This window comes from Eptatretus burgeri, chromosome 6 (assembly GCF_056783735.1).
Source record: "Eptatretus burgeri isolate ZD-2024b chromosome 6, Ebu_testis_v1, whole genome shotgun sequence".
Lineage (NCBI taxonomy): Eukaryota > Metazoa > Chordata > Myxini > Myxiniformes > Myxinidae > Eptatretus > Eptatretus burgeri.
In genome coordinates this window covers 82,019,054-82,036,191 of record NC_140966.1, presented here as the reverse complement: position 1 = coordinate 82,036,191, position 17,138 = coordinate 82,019,054, and the positions used below count along the sequence as shown (strand labels likewise).

At 39.3% G+C, this 17,138-nt stretch overlaps 1 protein-coding gene and 1 pseudogene across 1 annotated transcript in view; one reads left to right on the top strand and one right to left on the bottom strand.

Annotated features, from left to right (window-relative positions):
* Nucleotides 1–17,138, top strand: part of LOC147025174 (uncharacterized) — an 80,246-nt gene that overhangs the window by 48,456 nt on the left and 14,652 nt on the right. The gene's annotated exons all lie outside the window — the stretch shown is intronic.
* On the bottom strand, nucleotides 561–16,585 carry LOC147025175 (eukaryotic translation initiation factor 4 gamma 3-like; annotated as a pseudogene).

The window sequence follows — 17,138 nt, the reverse complement described above, 5'->3', positions numbered from 1 at the left end:
TACAAGGGTGCCGGCCTGTTTCCTCAACTTCCCTTCATCATAAATTTGCTGTCGTTTTTGATGAAGCAGACTTTCCTCCACAAACAGCAAGTCGCTGTTCAGTTTAAAAAAAAAAAATGTTGACTGTGTGCACCTTCTTTTCAAGACACACAACCTCGTAGATATTGTCCTTCAGTTGCATCTCAACTTAGAGGGACTTTATCTGCAAGTCAGATCGATAAGCACGTCAGTCAGTGCAGGAGGTGGATACAAATATGGCATTTAGGAGTATCTGTGTTGTGTGAGATGATACACATGATCAAGATGCTCAACTGCTCACGATACTTCTCATCGTTCTCCTTGCAGCTGCTGTTTTACATGACAAGCGATGTTGGAAACAAATTTCCACAATCCACGATATGATAATTGTTTGTTGGTCCGCACACACCGCTTGCATCTGGATACATTTTGGAGAATAAAATTATTTAAAATAATCTCATGAGACTTCTCAAATCATACAACAGCTGGTGGTTACTTCGCATTATCTTCTCTCATGTGGCATACCTTCAGATGTGTGATCATCATCGTTGTTGTTCTTCATCAGCTTCCCCACGTATCTCCTGAAGGTGCATTGGTCACTCGACGTTTTGACGTGGAATCCATTTCCGCTATGGTAGGTAAGAGGGAACATGCGGTTACAGATGCAGGTTCTTTGAGGCAGGTATTAATTGTGAATTGGCACTCCTGAGGAAGATAGGAATGACTTGCATGTGAAAATATATCAGATCTGACAGCATGAAGCGTATTTGTGATGCCATTTTACGCCCCTTGAAGAGTTCATCCAAAGAGGTGAAATGCTCATTCATCTGTTGAGACACAAACATACGGTGCTGAGTCGGCAAAATTAAGATGTGCAAGAAAGATCATGAAAATTGACAGTCAGAGGAAACGTGTTTATGAAAATTCAAAAGTTAAGTTTCATTACCATTGCGGGTTGTGTGGAGTCCAGGATCTCTCCAGCAACAAGGAGACCACAGAGGTACTCAAACGATTGCCCCTTCCCATTATTGAGCAACCCCCTAACTGTATCGGAGATAACAGATTCATGCAACACTTCTGCTTTGAAAAGTTCCCCGATGAAGATTATGTTTCCAATAGCGCCGTTGGGCTTTCTCCTTGGACACTTCATCGTCCAAGCTGGAGCTTCCATCCATCCCCATAATAAACTCAGTGGCAGCCTTGAATGAGTAGGATGCGAAAGTTGAGGACGTTACCTGGCTTGCTTGTTTGTTGTACCTCAATCTGTGAAAAATGAAAGATTTGTGGATGTTATTAAAGAAAATGGGCATCGATTCATTGAATACTTTTTAATAGGGGTGGGGGAGGGAAGATAAATTGAGAAAAGAAGTGAAAAAAGAAGGGAATGAATGTAGTGAGGCTGAGAAAGAAGGGGTGAGAGAGGGTAAACTAGTTTGGGAGGAAATGAGTGCTGGGGCAGTATGTATCAGTCTGTGGGGATCACTGGGAGTGGGGAGGACAGAATATATTTTCTGAAATTTCAGAAAAGGATGTCTGTTAGTCGTGTTCTTTCCCTGATGAGTTGTGGTCGTGATGGACTTCACTTTCCTTTGTAAGGTGGTGGCACATGTTTGCGTACACCTCCGAAAATTTTGATTCCAACGTTGCCTTGTTCAGAGCAAGCTGAATAATGTCCTTCAGAGGATCTTCCTTCGTGTATTGATGCGCTTCATCTGATTAATAATTCGGTCAAAATTTTCCAGTGTCAATTTATTGAGCAAAGATCAAAACTGCCTAATTACATCCTTGGGTAAGGAAATGGGAGTAAACAAAGGAGGCGTCATTCGTGAGGAGTCAAAATAATAAATAAGTTAAGAAAGAAAAGTATATTTTAACATTAAATCTCTACAAATGACCATCCTTTCAAATATAACAACAAACTCACTTCATCACTCGTCATCCCTCTCTTCTTCGTGGGCCTCCAGACATTACTGGTAGATTTGAGTGGCTCACCACATTCAATTACATGATGAATAACATGAGATTCCTGTTGAACATAATAAATAGTCTTTCAAATAAAACGGCAGCAGAGAAACATGAGATTGACAATTATTGTGAAATCAGCACCGCACCAGTTCCAAAACTAATAATAATCGGAATCGTATAACTTGTAATTTAAGAAATGGATGGTCATGTGATTGTTTATCTGTTTGAGTTTTTGTTTGATGTCTACGCACTCCTGAACCACTGGACAGAACGAGTTGAAAACTTTTGCTTGTACTCGTGTGCATGGGAAAGTGTCAGGGGATAACAAAAAAAATAATTAATAGTCCATGGGGTTCAGGGTTGGGGGTAGACTGCAATTCCCTCTATCATGTGGCATACCATCAGATGTGGTGTGATATGTTTATCGTGTATTGCCTCCTTGTGCAAGTCAATATTACAAGTCATAATAAAATGCACCATTTTCAAGGGAACTAACCCATCCCTCAGGACGGGTTCTTCATTTATATATATCCTGTTCTTAAGTAAAAACAAATTGGAAAATGATTCGAAGGTTCAATAATGTGAGTTGTTTTCAAGCTTTTGATGACTGACTGACAAGGTTGTTTTTAATATCGGCTGGGAACGGGAGTATTTCTGTTGGGTTCTTGAGATCGTGTTGCTGTACCTTGTTTCGCTGTAGTTTATGACACTGCACGTTATTTTAGTCCATCTGTTCCTTCTGAGGCTTCCCTTGCTCCAATGGAGGCTGTGAACATGGGCTCTGCTGGGGTTCATGATTTTGTTGTAAACATGGGTTCTAATGTGAACAGGGCTTCTGCTGGGGCTCCTGATTTTGTTGCTCCAAATTCTGCACCTTAATGCACATTTGGTGCATTGCCTACATGATTTGATAATTTTTAAGAACCACTGCATCCAAACAGTCATTTTTATTTTTCAAATCAGTCATCAGCAGTGTGACCTGGAAGCGATTAAAAACACATCAGCACGCATCAAGGAAAACATTATCTTCACCTCTTTAGTATCTGTTATTTTGTCTTCAAAGGTCAGACGGTTTTGAGCAAGTCCCACATTATGAGAGAATGGTTGTTTACCTGGTGGCAATAATTAACTTATTGCTGGCCCTGCCATTGCCGTTATTCCTGCAGCTGCTGCTCCAATTCAGAAAACCTGCTCCCCAGCTTTGCCAGATCTTCTGAAAGTACGTCATTTCTCAATGCAAGCTCAAGCACCTCAACCTGTGTGACAGAACCATGACAGCGTCATAGACAGTACATGTTTTCTGTTCTCCATAACCAGAAAGAAAGCAAGTGACATCTTTGAAAGAAAATTCAACACCACACAGCTCACAATTGAGCACTCCTTCTAATCCTCAATCAAACATCAAGACATTATGGAGGTGTCCCTCTCAAGTCCAAAATGGGATATATTCTAGTTACAGTTGCAAAGGTAACAAGGAATGTTACAAATTCCAATGAAGTCTTCCATTTGTAAATGTCTCATTATCGGTATGACCCCTATGAGGTGATAAAGCTCATCAGAGCATGTGGAGGTGAACAAGATGTTCACTCTCTTGGCATCTGTGATCCCACATGCTTGAAAATGGTTCCTTACTTTTTGGCAGGTCTTAACATCCTTCTGTTTCTGCAGCTCATGCTGTTGTCGTTTGTCCTGTCGCTGAAGTTCCACTTCTGACAACTTGTCGGTAAGTTTTTTTTATTTTTATTATTATTTTTTTTTTTCCAACTCCACTGAAAGTTCCTTGTTTTTATCAACGTAAACTGTATGCATTGTCTATCTTTCACATTCAATCGTTGCGAAAGCAACTTTATCTGTGGGATAGGAACATGACAGCATCATCGACAGTAAAGTTTCTGTTCTACATAACCAGAGAGAAAGTAACATTTTTGAAAGAAATTCAACAACACACAGCTGACAATTGAGCACTTCTTCTAATTCTCAATCAACATAATGACTTTGTGGAGGAGTCCCTCTCAATTCAAAAAAGGGATTAATTCTGGTTAAAAGTGCAAAGTTCACATGTCATTCCACAAATTCCAATGGAAGTCTTCCATTTGTAAATGTCTTATTATCAGCATGACCCCTGTGAGTTGTTAAACCTCATCAGAGTATGTGGAGGTGAACATGATTTTCACCCTCTTGGCATCTGTTGTCTCAGGTTTGATAATGGTTCCTTCCTTTTTGGCAGCTCTCAACATCCTTCTGTTACTGCAGCTCATTGCATTGTCACTGCTCTTCTTTCTGAAGTTCTACTTCTGACAACTTATTTGCAAGGTTCGTCAGATCATCTGACAGTACCTTATTTTTTGACGTAATTTGATTGAATTTTTCATCCTTCGCACTTAAACGCTGCGAAAGCATCTCGATCTGTGGGGCAGAAATACGACAGCATAATAGACAGTAAAGTTTCTGTTTTCTGTTCTGCATAACCAGAAAGAAAGAAAATTCAACGGTATACAGCTCTTAATTGAGCACTCCTAATAATCCTCAATCAATAAACATGAAGACTTTCTGGAGGTGTCCCTCTGAAGTGTAAACCGGGATAAATTGTGGTTAAAGGCACAAAGTTCACATGAAGTTTCACAAATTTCAACAAACAGTCTTCCATTTGTGAATGTCACATGAGCAGCATGAACCTTGTGAAGTGTTGAAAGTCATCAGAGTATGTGGAGGTGAACACTATGTTTACTTCTTGTCATCTGTGGTCTGACATGTTTGAATACGGTTCCTTACTTTTTGGCAGTTCTAAACGTCCTTCTGTTTCTGTATCTCATGCTCTCGTCATTGGTCCTGCAGCTGAAGTTGCACTTCTGACAACTCGTTGGTAAGGTTCTTCAGCTCCTCTGAAAGTTCCTTGTTTTTCAACGTAATCTGTTTGATTTGTTTATCTTTCGCATTCAATCATTACGAAAACACCTTGATCTTTGGGGCAGAAGAATGACAGCGTCATCGACAGTGAAGTTTCTGTTCTACATAACCAGAGAGAAAGTAACATTTTTGAAAGAAAATTCAACAACACACAGCTGACAATTGAGAACTTCTTCTAATTCTCAATCAACATAAAGACTTTGTGGAGGAGTCTCTCAATTCAAAAATGCGATTAATTCTGGTTAAAAGTGCAAAGTTCACATGTCATTCCACAAATTCCAATGGAAGTCTTCCATTTGTAAATGTCTTATCAGCATGACCCCTGTGAGTTGTTAAATCTCATCAGAGCATGTGGAGGTGAACATGATTTTCACCCTCTTGGCATCTGTTGTCTCATGTTTGATAATGGTTCCTTCCTTTTTGGCAACTCTCAACATCCTTCTGTTACTGCAGCTCATTGCATTGTCACTGCTCTTCTTTCTGAAGTTCTACTTCTGACAACTTATTTGCAAGGTTCGTCAGATCATCTGACAGTACCTTATTTTTTGACGTAATTTGATTGAATTTTTCATCCTTCGCACTTAAACGCTGCGAAAGCATCTCGATCTGTGGGGCAGAAATATGACAGCATCATAGACAGTAAAGTTTCTGTTTTCTGTTCTGCATAACCAGAAAGAAAGAAAATTCAACGGTATACAGCTCGTAATTGAGCACTCCTAATAATCCTCAATCAATAAACATGAAGACTTTCTGGAGGTGTCCCTCTGAAGTGTAAACCGGGATAAATTGTGGTTAAAGGCACAAAGTTCACATGAAGTTTCACAAATTTCAACAAACAGTCTTCCATTTGTGAATGTCACATGAGCAGCATGAACCTTGTGAAGTGTTGAAAGTCATCAGAGTATGTGGAGGTGAACACTATGTTTACTTCTTGTCATCTGTGGTCCGACATTTTTGAATACGGTTCCTTACTTTTTGGCAGTTCTAAAGTCCTTCTGTTTCTGTATCTCATGCTCTCGTCGTTGGTCCTGCAGCTGAAGTTCCACTTCTGACAACTCGTTGGTAAGGTTCTTCAGCTCCTCTGAAAGTTCCTTGTTTTTCAACGTAATCTGTTTGATTTGTTTATCTTTCGCATTCAATCATTACGAAAACACCTTGATCTTTGGGGCAGAAGAATGACAGCGTCATCGACAGTGAAGTTTCTGTTCTACATAACCAGAGAGAAAGTAACATTTTTGAAAGAAAATTCAACAACACACAGCTGACAATTGAGCACTTCTTCTAATTCTCAATCAACATAAAGACTTTGTGGAGGAGTCCCTCTCAATTCAAAAATGCGATTAATTCTGGTTAAAAGTGCAAAGTTCACATGTCATTCCACAAATTCCAATGGAAGTCTTCCATTTGTAAATGTCTTATCAGCATGACCCCTGTGAGTTGTTAAACCTCATCAGAGCATGTGGAGGTGAATGTGATGTTCATTCCCTTGACATCTGAAGTCCCATGTTTGATAACGGTTCCTTATTTGTTGGCAGCTCTTGACGTCCTGCTGTTGCTGACGTTCATCCCGCTGTTGCTACTTCTCAAGCTGCAGTTCCATTTTTGATAACTTGCTTGTCGTGTTTTTGAGTCCCTTTGAAAATTCAGTATTTTTCATGGAAATCGCACTGAATTTTTCTTTCGCATTCTACTTCTGAGAAAGCACCTCGACTTGTGGGGCAGAAACATTGTGCTCATGAACAGAAAGCAAAAAGCAAAATGAAGAAACGTCACCAAAGATAAGCCTAGTGTTGGCTTAATAGTTAAGGGGGCTGGTTGGAGATCTTAGGGTTTTAATCTTGAGCCCCTGTCATGCCATTGAAATACCAACAGGTGGGTTAACTCAGCCCTTCTTCCTTCCGAGGTCGGCAAAATGAGTAACATCTTAATGGAAACGGGGCACTGCATCGGCATTGCAACCATGCTTCCAGAAATGATTCAGCCGGAGACTGCACACGAAGCAACAATGACAACCACCAAATATAGTAATTATATTAATACATATTATTTATGTAGCACTTTTCAAATACAAAGAAATCTCAAAGTGCTGAACAAGGGAAAAATTAGTTGGTCAAGTAAGAAGAGAAAGAAAAAATAGAAATATGATACGATTCGCAGCAAAATAGAGAATCAAAATCCCGTGACACGGTGTCGGGTGGACATGGTTTTGTGTATTTTACCTTACACACATACAAGTAACTATAATGACAATATAAACGAATATAAAAATACAAGCAAATATAACGATATTTCACACATACACGCAAAACATAACAATTAGTGGATGAATCACTCACACAGAAGGGTGGATCGAACAAATATAACGAGATTTTCCATGCAAGGGTGCGTACCTGTTTCTTCAACTTCTCATTGCTGTTTTGCTGCAGTTTTTGATGATGCAGCTTTTTCTCCACACACAGCAAGTCGCTGTTAATTTTTTTTTATGTTATCTTGCCAAAACGAAGTTTTTGCAAGATATGTTGGTCAGCTTGTATGTTTTATTTTATTATTATTATTATTATTATTATTATTATTTTTTTTTTTTTGTCTGTAATCACGTATCGATCACTTTGCAGAGCACAGTTATCATTGGAAATTTTTGTAACTTCGCATATCAGTCCTATTGAGGTCCCTTTCAGCGCATAAAATTTTCAAGGTCACTTTGTCGCAAATCAGGGGAGTCGACGAAACCCTTATTTTTTGAGTAATTTTGATCGGATCGTCTTCAAACTTCATGGGAATATAGTTCATGGTCTGGCGCTCAGCTGATTAATTTTTGGTGGCGATCGGCCTTGACCTTCATGGTTAGCGCTGGAGGTCGAAAGTTTTTGACCCCAAGGTCAAATTTTGAAATCTTAGATACCATATGGAGTAACACCTCATATGAAAGCGCTTGATAAGTGCTTTCCAGATCTGTCAAAAGTTTGATGCGATGATTACAGACAAAAATGATTACAGTTTGATTACAGTTTGATTACAGACAAAAATGACGAAAAAACGGATTTTTCATGAAAATTTTATTTCCTCAGTTCTCATCAAAATCTCTTGATATTTCATGTGCAACGGTCCTGGAGAGATACCATTAACCGTACGAAAATATAAAGGTCAAGGTCACAAAAAGGTCAAGCATTAAGGTCGATGAAACCCTTATTTTTTGAATAACTTTAATCGAATGATCTCCAAACTTGGTGGGTATGTAGGATGTGGAATGGCGCTCAGCTGATTAATTTTAGGTGGTGATCGGCCTTGACCTTCAAAGTCATCTTGAAGGTTATTCATTTTTTTACCCTAAAGCCAAATTGTCAAGTTTCAGTTACCATATCGTGTTGTACCTCAAATGAAAGCCCTTGATGAGTTCTTTCCAGACATATAACGATTTTGATGATGTGACGTCATTTGACGACGTTATGATGAAAAAACTGCAATTTTCATGTATGCTGTATTGCTTAAGTTCACATAAGAAACTCTTGTTTAGGTCACTCTGTATAGCACAGTTCTCATTGGAAAATCTTGTGGGTTTATACGTAGTTGTCTTATTGGAATACCTTGCATTGTACATAAAGGTCAAAGGTCAAGGTCACTTTGTTAATTAAGGAGGTTGACGAAACCCTTGCTTTTTGAGTAATTTTATTCGAATCGGCTCCAAACTTTACAGGAATGTAGTATGTGGTCTAGTGCTAAGCTGATTAGTTTTTGGTAGCAATCGGCCTTGACCTTCACGGTTAAGGCCCGGTCACACCTTGACGTTTTAGCCAGCGATGGCAAAGTATTAAAATGTATGTAAAACGCTGGCTTACGTTGAACTTTTGATGTTTTTTTTTTAAAGATTCGGACGTATTCATAGCGACTTGGTCTTATGTATAACGCATTGGTAATGGACACAGAATGTTTCGTTGTGTTATAGATAACTTATACCAACGAATGCTGAACCTGTTGTCGGCCTACACAACCGATGCCCAACGATAGTCTAACTTAGGCATAGCGCGTTGCACGCATCGCCGACGATGTCATGACGTAGCCTATTAAAAGGCTGACGCACAACGATTCGAATCATAACTGCCGTAGAAATGGAAGTGTCAACATCGCGGTCACACCTTGGCGATCTTGCCAGCGTATGCCGACCTAAGAAAAATTTGTCTAAAACGTTGGGGCACGTCAAATACGGTATGAGTAAGTTTGGTGTACGTGAGTAGAACGCTAAATTACGCTATCATACGTCGTAGTAAGTAGAGTATGTCAAGAAATTTTAAACATGTTCAAAATTTTACGACGTACTCGGCGTATGACACACGTTCCGCATGCGATGGGGATAAGTTTTACACATGATATGTGGACGCTTACACACGTCCACAAAGGCTACTTATAAGCTACTCATAAGTCGAAACACGTCGCGGTAATGTCTTTTTTACGCGAAACTTATTTCTAACTTATGTTTGACGTGCTTTGAACAAATTCTTTACGTAGTCCCAACACACATCGACGTATGTAGACGTATTCCAATGACGTCTTCCGCTCGACAAAAAAAATAAATGAACGTGTTTCTAGCTTACAACTGCCATATAAAGACGTGTTCCCAGCGGTTTTGGGAATTGGTATATAAAAATGCTGCTCATAAAAGGGGAACCCAACAGTGTTTTCGAGTCCTTTTTGAGTCGATGTCCATGTCAGCAGTAACAGTATCAGTATCAGTATTAGTAGTAGTAGTAGTTTGTTCATGTTGGCAGTAGTAGGTGAGTGTGAGGGGGAGGGTGTGGGTTATGATGCATCCTCCTTGCATCCGCGTGTCCACGGGTAGGAGACATCTTTTCACCATTGTTCGAAGTTCTTCGCGGCTAATTTTTTATGGGGCTTTTTCAACAATGAGCTATAGCTTGTTTTTACGATTTGGGTCTATTCATAACGGGTTGGACAAATGCACAATGAACTAATAATGTGCATAGAGTGCTTTGATTACTTATAGATACGATATACCAACGAATAATTATCGTGAAGCCGGCGTTCACAAACTATGCCCAACGACAGCCTAACTTATCCATATCGTGCGGCAGTTTATCTTTGCCGGTGACGTGGGGTTTGCTATTCATCGGCTGCCACTCAACGATTTAAATGGCTGTATCTCCACTATTGAAAGTAGACGCTTGCGCTCAACAATTGGATTTTTTTTACACTCAACGACTTTTAAATGGTACCACTCAGCTATTTTCATTGTTTACAATGAACGATTTAAATTGCTGTCACTCGCCTTTGTTTTTTGACGCTGGAGCTTGGAAATTTTAATCGTTTCTATTGAACGTGCTAAATCGCTCAAACCCCACTATTGAAAATAGACGCTTGCGCTCAACAATTGGATTTTTTTACACTCAACGACTTTTAAACGGTACCACTCAGCTATTTTCATTGTTTACAATGAACGATTTAAATTGCTGTCACTCGCCTTTGTATTTTGACGCTGGGGTTTGGAAATTTGAAGCGTTTCTTCTGAACGTGTTAAAACGCTCAAACTCGACTATTTTAAATAGACGCTGCCGATGGACAATTGGAATCATAGCCAAGCTAGACATCGAAGTGTGAACATCCTCATCATGCCGAAGAAAAGTTTGAAGAATGCTGCAAATAAGTGTCCTGGCCGTGGACGCTGACGCAAGGACGATCCATTATACCGACGTCTTTCAGCCTATGAGTAACTTAAAAGTAATGTCTGTCGACGTGTGGCAACGATCGCGTAACGTGCCAACAACACGTTAATCATAGGTTAGAAATAAGTTTCAGGTACGCTAAACATTACCTCGGCGTGTCTCAACTTATGATTAACTTACAAGTAGCATGTGTTGACGTCTGTCAACGATCTCAGACCGTGCATACAACTTGTGGCCAGCGTAGTGGAACGTGTGAGTCATACGCCAGCATATGTCGTGAAATTTCAAGCATGAAAAAATTTGAGGACAACCAAAAAGTACAACGTTTAAAGCCAGCGTACAACGACGTATGGCAGTGTTTTTCAGTGTGCTCTTAATGTTATTAAAACTTACCCATAACGTATTCAACATGTGCCAGCGTTTTAGAAAAAAAATTCAAAAATCGGCATACGTTGGCTAAAACGTCAAGGTGTGACCGGGCCTTTAGCGCTGGAGGCCGAAATTTTTTTACCCCAAGGTCAAATTTTGAAATCTTCGGTAACATAAGGGTAATACCTCATATTAAAGCCCCTGATGAGTGCTTCCAGATATTTCAAAAGTTCTAACGCTATGACATTATTTGATGATGTCATGATGAAAAAACGGATTTTTCATGAACATTTTATTTTCTCAGTTCTCATCAAAAACTTTTAATAGTACATGTATATGAGTCCTGGAGACATACCTTTCATCATACGAAATTATTAAGGTCAAGGTCGACGAAACCCTTATTTTTGAGTAACGTTGATCGAATGATTTCAAAACTTAGTGGTTATATAGGGTGTGGTAAGGCGCTCAGTGGATTAATTTTTGGTGTCAATCGGCCTCGACCTTCAAGGATAACTTAAAGGTCATTAATATTTTACCCCAAGGTCAAATTTGTCGGTTCCCTTTACCATGTCGAGTAATACCTCAAATTGAAGCCCTTGATGAGTGCTTTCTACACGTATGACAATTTGGACGATGTGACGTCATTTGACGACGTTATGACGAAAACACTGCATTTTCATGTATTTTGTATCGCTGTAGTTCTCATCAGAAACTCTGGTTTAGGTCACTCTGTAGAGCATATTTATCATTGGAAACTCTTGTTACTTCGAATATCAGAGTCATTCATATTATTAAAGTCAAGGTCAAAGTCACAATAAAGTCAAGCATCAAGGCCGACGAAACCCCTTTTTGGAGTAACTTTGATCGAATGATTTCCAAATTTGGTGGGGTTGGAGATTGTGGTATAGCGCTCAGCTTATTAATTTTTGGTCTAGATCGGCCTTGACTTTCAATGTCATATTGAAGGACATTAGTTTTTTAACCCATGGTCAATTTTTCACGTTTTAGTTACGATATCGCGTAGCATCTTAAATTAAAGCCTTTGATGAGTAATTTGACATATAACTATTTTGACGATGTGATTTCATTTTGCATGTATATTGTATCGCTGAAGTTCGCATCAGAAAATTTTGCTTGGGTCACTCTGTAGAACACGGTTGTAATCTCTTGTGGGTTCAAATATCGGAGTAATATTAGAGTACTTTTCAGTGCACAAACAGGTCAAAGTCAAGGTCACTTCTGTCCATCATGGAGGTCAACGAAACCCTTATTTTTTCAATAATTTTGATGGAATGATCTCCAAACTTGGTGGGTATGTAGGACGTGGTATGGCGCTTAGCTGATTACTTTTTGGTTTCGATTGGCCTTGACCTTCAGGGTCATTCATTGATGTTTATTTACAAAGAACGTATATAATCGGTTTACCGGGATCGCCTATGACTTTCGTGGTTGATCTTGATATCAAAATTGAGCTGATATATTTTTTATTGAAGCATTTCATAGGGTGTATTATCCTTGGTCTGGCCATGTTATAATGCACCGATAATATAAATAACGAAAATGTCTTTGAATAAATCAATTAATAACATGTAAATTTGGGCTACCCCTCAAGACTTGATATCAAAAACAAAACATCTGGTTAGATAAAAACCTTTTTTTATTTTCGGGAATAAATACATGTCCTTTGATTCACGACAAAAGGCCCGTATAGCAACTCGTATGTATGCTTCCCGGAAAATGTTCGACTGCAAACGTGACGCAAACAAAATAAGATATTGTAACAAGATGACAATTTTCAAATATACCGACCTCATATCAGACGACATTCACCAGATTCGCGGCCAAATCTCGGACGTTGGTGAGCTCAGTTTTTTGATTGGTGATATTCAGAGTGCAGGATAGGCCGGGAGGATAGGGTGTCATGTGCATGCATATGAAGGAGTCAACATATATGTATATTTTATTCGTACTATTCGTAGAACAGTAAACAATTTTGCTGTATACATGAATTTCGAGACATACATCCTATGGTAGTAATATTATGACAACGAGCGCCAAACGTATTTATAAAGAATCACAAACTACGAGTTAACTGGCACACATCTATGAGCAGAGCAGTCAAATCATATTTAACCGGGTATTTCATGATGCGAGGAGATAATTGCTCTAATGCGAGCACTTTAATATATTATTTTACTACAGATTAATAAATAGTAAGCATTAAAAGAAGGTAAACAATATTATGATGAAACAGAGAACTCGTTTATAAGTTTGTCAATAATGCCAAGAAAGATATAGAGATAATATGATTCATGAATCTAACAGTTTTGACACACAACAGAAATGTGATATGGCTAAGACAAAAGTCTAATACCTGCCACCCTAAGTAGCTTTCTCACGGACTTGATCCAATAAGGGCAACACATTAAAGCCCAGATCAGCATTACTTCCCTGGCTGGAGTTAATAATATTACCCCCAATAAAAAAAAAAACTCATACACATTTTCAACATTGAAATAAGCGATATTTGCTGGAGCTGAGAAGTGTGCTAAAAGAACGTGGGCCAAAATCAGACTTATCCCTACACACATAATTTGACAATAAATTCATCGATACAATCGATAAATATTATTGGCAGCAAAACACATTGCTTGACATCACTTGGTACCAGCTCAATAACGGGAATAGACGCGCATTGCTTGTTAGATTTTACACAGGGACAAGGAGCATACTTTGCCCAGCAATAGCATGAATCTACGAATGGCTCGTCAGAAAAACAGGATTAACTGAATCTTTGGTAAAAAGTGAACGCAATCCGACCATGTGGTCATGATCATTTGAACGCCAACATGCATTCAGATTGTTTTTGCATCCAGCTACCAGCTTATCACTTAAAATTTACACAACCAATACAGGGAACAGGGAACACACCCAATTCTACAATTTGTACACTCGATATATCGGGAAAACTAAAAGTTTACTTAATTATTTTGTGTTTCAAACACAGGATGTTATTAATTTTGAATAATAACTATAAGTTGCGTGAACACTAAGGAATCAGCAGTCAGGTGTAAAACAGTCCAACAGTCCAAGTCGGGTGACACCCTTCACGTTGTCTACTCTCGGTTTCAGTGACGGCTAGCCGCGGGATCGGCAACGTCCCGTCTGGTATAGGTGGAGGAGTCCAGTCCTGGGGAGCGGACAGGTGTTTTGCAAGTTTTCCTTCTTAAGCGCCCTCCAAGGGGTGTCCCAACCATAGCAGTTCTCTGACTGTCTAACATATTTGTTATCTGCCTGGTCCCCTACTTTCTAGGGTATTAATGGATTTTTTTTTTGTCATTCACAATTTTTGCGCGCAAATGTAATATTTTGATTTTTTCACATTGTTTCTTTTGGTGAAAAATTTAATGAACGGGACGGAAGTTTTGGGGACACAGGCCTTCCCATACTCCTCCATGGCACCGCCACGTGCGTGTTACCAACCGGGCTACCCCCTCTGTCTTTTGATCAGCAGAGGGTTATGTATAGCTCCGGCCCAGCTGTCGTCATCCTCGCCCGTTAAGTGTCGCAGATCAGAGCATCAACCGTGTCAAGTCAAATAAACTAAGTAGCGAAAATTGGGGATGGTCAGTGTTACGGAATATTTTAGGGATGTCCCTGGCAGACTCGTTTGGAACTGGCCAGGACACCTTTTGTCAAACACGAGAACTTGATATTCGTTAAATGGGGACATCGAGTGTACAGCAACTGTGGTCAGGGGAACCCTTTACCCAGTTTTCTAATGAGAGCCTCTTCAAACCATAATTATTCGAAACAGCCGATTTCTTTGGAAGAACTAAACTGAAAAGAAAGAAAATGTTACTCGACAATCAGGTAGAACTTCAAATTACAGCAACTCACCAATTTACCCCTTGTTCATAGAGCCACCTGTCCTCTGCAATAGATCAGCAAGTGGTTTGGATTATATCTGAATAAAATATAACATGTTGTGCCATAAATATAAAAGAAACCAGTGGTACCACTGAATTATTTAGTTCATATGAGGCTGGCTTTTCTAGAACTGTTAGAACAAAGTGAATATTGATGAATTTAATGTCTACATTTGGTCGGGTTGGCCACTAATGGAATCCTCGCAACAACGTTACTTGGTGGCAACTGTCCTTAGCCTTTATACACCAGAATCGATTGTTCAAAGCTCCACATATATTGACTGGAATTCGATCGACGTCCTGGAATTTCATATTGTTTCATATAATTCTTCTGATTGCCAAATATGGAAATGTTTATGGGATGTAAGTCCGTGGAAAGGGATAACCCATCAGCCCCATTCGCCCCTAACAGTCCACTGACTCTCCCGTCCCACACCACAGTAAGGTGGGGGATGGGGGAGTGAGGTGACGCTGATAATAGTGGAGTAGCACCAATTAATCTCGCAGCAACTCTTTGAAGGCTTTGAAAACGATATTTGACCGATATATATATATATATATATATATATATATATATATATATATATATATATATATATATATATATATATCTTCAGTATTCATTTTCCATTCACTTCGCACTTCAGTAATCTTTAAATAATAATAAGTTTATTCTTGTAAAGCGAATAAAGATATACAATATCTCGCACGGCTTATCCTATTGACATCTTTGTTACTTCCTCGTCCGTTCCAATTTACATCGCACTGTTGATATCTCCCATAAGTAACCATTTCTTATTGATATCTCACTACTGTATTAATATCCGATTTATATCTCACTATTGTATTCATTTCTGATTGATGTCTCACGACTGTATTCATATCAGGTTGATATGTCACTACTGTATTCATTTTTGAGGGAGATTTCTCTTCAGTATTTATTTCCAATATCTATCTTACTGAAATGATTATTTCTGTTTGAAACGTCAACTCGGTTTTCATTTCCGATTGAGATCTCAATTTGATATTTCAATTGCAATTACCATCTGTAAATAAAACTAGAGTTTGTCCTGTGTGACAAAACGCATTTAAACCATATTCATATTGAGAGCATGAATATTCCAACTCTTCGCTGAGCACTTTTCAAACAAGGAGAATATCCGTTGTCAAGGAGACGGCGTCATGGTCAGAGAAATATACATCTTGAACTTCAGTAAAAATTGAATTTTGATCAGGAGACTGTTTATTGAAGTATACATGATCAAGGAGGGATCCGTAATCAGTATTAGGTTTTGTGATGAGTTGGTCAAATCCATAATTCTTCATCAATTCAGTGCACTTGGACCAAGGATTTTCCAGCAGATTATCATTGAAGTCTCCAAGAATGACTGTTGGCGCATTCTTTGGTAAAAGCAACAGCAGAGTCTCCATCTTTTCAAGAAATGCACCCATGGACATAGAGGGACTTCTGTACAATGCACAAACAACAAGGCGTGACTTCTCTGGTGTTTCTACGACAATGACTTTTGATTCGAGCTGGTCAACTTTGATCACTTCCAATTCTTTCGGGTCCAAGCATTGTTTTGCACATACCAAAACGTCATGCATTCCTCTGTGGTCATTTTCCGCTGGTACATCCAATCTGAAAGCAGTGTAGCCATGTGTTGTGAAGAAACCGTCAATATTGTGCTCCTTTGTCAGGTACATCTCGGTAAAACTCATGGCGTCGGTATTTTCTAACGTTCTTGCGTAACTGGATGTCATAAGGTCTTTCATTTTGGGGAGGAAATAGCAAATGGTCAGGTGACCAACGCTGATTGCCTCGGGTGCATGACATTTCTGCGTAGAAAACTCGATGGAATTCGATCTCATTTCTTACATTACTGCGGCCACTTTGTTTTCCACTTTTATCCCAGCTTTGTCAAAATCTGTGATGTAGAGACCAGATCATGACTTCACTCGGCTGAATGCCACGTATGCTTGACCTTTCCCAAAACGATTGGCGCCTTTCATGCTTACAACAATTTGTTCAACAGTTAATCCCTGGCATTTGTGTATTGTTGTAGCCCAAGCAAGTGTCAATGGAAATTGATGTCGTGTCGTTTGTGCTCCTCTGCAGCCATTTTTCTCATATCTTCCCTCAATTCGCTTCACCGGCACAGAATCTGGGTACTCGGTCTTCCATTGACTAGCAGATATTGCTTGCTTTCCAACGTTGGCGGAATCGAACTTGACCAGGACTGTGATGACCTTGCCCGTATCGTTCGTTCTTACA